The sequence below is a fragment of the Nerophis lumbriciformis genome, linkage group LG18, assembly GCF_033978685.3.
Source record: "Nerophis lumbriciformis linkage group LG18, RoL_Nlum_v2.1, whole genome shotgun sequence".
NCBI classification, from domain to species: Eukaryota; Metazoa; Chordata; class Actinopteri; order Syngnathiformes; family Syngnathidae; genus Nerophis; species Nerophis lumbriciformis.
This window is the reverse complement of record NC_084565.2, coordinates 37,048,554-37,052,500: the sequence shown is the minus strand read 5'-3', so window position 1 is coordinate 37,052,500 and position 3,947 is coordinate 37,048,554.

The following is a 3,947-nucleotide window of genomic DNA, read 5'->3' as shown; positions in this document are numbered from 1 at the left end:
CCCCAATAACATTGCATCTAATAGAGAATGTCTCATTAGCACCCCTGCTGGTGACATCTATCAACATTAGGGTGGTCCCAAAAAGGAGGGATTTTTTCAAATTGACTGTGTGTCGGTTTTAAAAGTGCTCCCCCTCTGGTCAACATATGAAATAACAAGTGTGTGTAAGAAATTGAAATGTGCCCCCCTCTGGCCAAAATGAATACAAAAATAAATAAATATGTATATAGAGACATGCTGTAATAACTTGAAGTAAATCATGAAGATTAAAAAACAATTACAAACAAAAAATTCCCCCAAAAATAAATGAACTAAAAGCAGTCTTTTCCTCACAGTGTCGACTTTTTTCTTATGAAATCGGGAACAATTTCTCTTATTCTTTCTGTGTCTGTAATATTGCAATATTTTCTCGTAAAATTATGACTTTTTTTATGTGAACTTATTAGTTTTATGCTAAATGGTGTCATTTGTCATATAAAATTCTGACTTTTATCACAATATTGCCAATTTTTTGGTTGTTCTTGTAAAATAATGAATCTTTTTTAAAGCAAAATGATGACTTTTGTCCTAATTTTGCCAAGTCAAATTCTGAGTATTATTATAATATTGCCAACATTTGTAAGTTTTCTTATAAAATTGCGACTTTTATCGAGTGAAATTACGACCCTTTTCATAAAATTGCCAAAATGTTAATCTTTTCTCGTAACATTGCGACTGTTATTGAGTACAATTCCAACTTTTATCATAATATTGCACAAATGTTCAGTTTTTCTTGTAAAATTTTGACTTGAGTTGAGTAAAATTACGACTTTTTTAATATATTACTGCCAAAGTTTTTCTTGTGAAATTGTGACCTTTTTCTTGTGAAATTCCAACTCATTTTTCACAACAAGCTTTTTTATATTTACATAATATGTATATATTATTAATGTATAATACGAATCTTTATATATCTAGAAAAGCTGGTCCTAAAGACAGAAGCATTTTTCGGAGGTCTCAAGAAGGTGAAAAAAACAAGAGTGTGTGTGTGTGTGTGTGTGTGTGTGTGTGTGTGTGTGTGTGTGTGTGTGTGTGTGTGTGTGTGTGTGTGTGTTCTAGTATTTCCACACTTCTTGAGACATGAAGAAGGAAAAGTATCTTCCTTATGAGGAGGTGTGAACAAGTGCTGACATAAATCATGGTCCCAATAACATTGCATCTAATAGAGAATGTCTCATTTGCACCCCTGCTGGTGACATCTATCAACATTAGGGTGGTCCCAAAAAGGAGGGATTTTTTCAAATTGACTGTGTGTCGGTTTTAAAAGTGCTCCCCCTCTGGTCATCATATGAAATAACAAGTGTGTGTAAAAATGTGAAGTGCTCCCCCTCTGGTCAACATATGAAATAACAAGTGTGTGTAAGAAATTGAAATGTGCCCCCCTCTGGCCAAAATCAATACAAAAATAAATAAATATGTATATAGAGACATGCTGTAATAACTTGAAGTAAATCATGAAGATTAAAAAACAATTACAAACAAAAAATTCCCCCCAAAATAAATGAACTAAAAGCAGTCTTTTCCTCACAGTGTCGACTTTTTTCTTATGAAATTGGGAACAATTTTTCATATTTTTTCTGTTTCTGTAATATTGCAATATTTTCTCGTAAAATTATGACTTTTTTTATGTGAACTTATTAGTTTTTAATGCAAAATGGTGTCATTTGTCATATAAAATTCTGACTTTTATCACAATATTGCCAATTGTTTGGTTGTTCTTGTAAAATAGTGAATTTTTTTTAAAGTAAAATGATGACTTTTGTCCTAATTTTGCCAAGTCAAATTCCGATTATTATTATTTCTTATAAAATTGCGACTTTTATCGAGTGAAATTACGACCCTTTTCATAAAATTGCCAAAATGTTAATCTTTTCTCGTAACATTGCGACTGTTATTGAGTACAATTCCAACTTTTATCATAATATTGCACAAATGTTCAGTTTTTCTTGTAAAATTTTGACTTGTGTTGAGTAAAATTACGACTTTTTTAATATATTAGTGCCAAAGTTTTTCTTGTGAAATTGTGACCTTTTTCTTGTGAAATTCCAACTCATTTTTCACAACAAGCTTTTTTATATTTACATAATATGTATATATTATTAATGTATAATACGAATCTTTATATATCTAGAAAAGCTGGTCCTAAAGACAGAAGCATTTTTCGGAGGTCTCAAGAAAGTGAAAAAAACAAGAGTGTGTGTGTGTGTGTGTGTGTGTGTGTGTGTGTGTGTGTGTGTGTGTGTGTGTGTGTGTGTGTGTGTGTGTGTGTGTGGTCAACCAACATTTTATTTTTATTTTTTTAGTACATTCATTTAAAAGAGCAGGTTTTTTTTGTTGTTGTTTTTTTACATTTAAAAAAAAAAAAATTTTTAAATATTTTTCTCCAAGTTTATTGACATTTTTATGGGGAAAAGGCGAACATTTTCAGGAGTTGGCCCAGGTTTTCGTCTGCCGCCTCGACCAAACATGGCGTGTCACCAACTAGTCCCTAATGATCTTTGGTGAGCGACACGTTAAGCAGCACTCCTGACTCCTCGAGTCGGGAGTGCTGCGTTCAGACACAGAGGTCAGACCAAATGTCCGTGCCCTGAGCGCATCAATCACTTGTGTTTTCTCCCTCCTTGGCAGACGCAGGCGCTAACAGGATCACATGACTCACGCCCTGCTGCTGCCGCCGCCGCCATCACCACCGGGGCCCGGCTCCGCCCGGATTACACCCGCTGGCGTGCTTTGATGAGGCCGACACTGGACGTGCGACTGCAGCCAGCCAGGGCAAGCTAAGGTCAATACACGTCTGATATCAGGCTGCCCCCTGCTGGATGGGAGGGTAAGAGCTCCAGGGTGGATTTGCTGCTTCTCCCTTTTTTGTAGAACTGATTCTGTTCAGGATCAGCTGGAAGCTGGAGCCTACCCCAGTTGGTACCAGCTGCATTTTTTAATCCCGGTATAGTTCTTATATGCTATAACTAATTTTAACTCCAGTGAGCCTAATATCACCTTGTTTACATTTCCTGAACACCTACAACATGTTCCCACATTGCTGTTTTTAGGAACCTGCTGACCACAAATACCAGTCAAACATCCCCAATGTGACAGGAGAGCTATGCTGTTTTTTTTGTTTTTTTTAAATAGGCTTAGTTTGCTGTTTTTTTTGGGATCTACTGAATAAGCTGCTGGTCAAAGATCATATTTGTAATGGGAGCACTTTGCTGTTTTTAAATATGTACTGGACAAAAACAGGCGGGTCAAAAGACTTTAATTTTTTTGTTGATTTTTGGCATCTACTGAAAAAAAAACAGAGTCCAAAATCCTCAACCTGGCAGGAGCACCTTGGTGTCTTTACTGAAAATCTGGCTTGTCAAAGATCCTTTATGTGATAGGAGCACTTTGCTGTTTTAAAAAAGGCACTGAAAAATAAGCGAGTCAAAAGTTCTTCATATTTTTGTTGATATTTGGTGTTTACTGGAAAAAAAACTTCAAATCAAGGGTTTTCAGTCTGACAGGAGCACCTTGCGGTCTTCACTGAAAATCTGGCTTGTCAAAGATCCTTTATGTGACAGAAGCACTTTGCGGTTTTAAAAAAGGCACTGGAAAAATAGGCAAGTCAAAAGTTCTTCATATTTTTCTTGATTTTTGGTGTTTACTGAAAATAAAAACCTAATCAAGTGTCTTCAGTCTGGCAGGAGCATATTGTGTCTTTACTGAAAATCCAGCTTATCAAAGATCCTTTATGCCTGCTGTTTTTGGAGATATATTGGGGGGGAAAAAACACTGACAGTCAAGATTCTCTAAATGACAGGAGTGCCTTACTGTTTTTTTAAAAACGCACTGAAAAAATGGGCTTGTCAAAGATGTTTTTTGGGATCTACCGAAAAAAACTGCTCGTCAAAGATCCTTTATGTGATAGG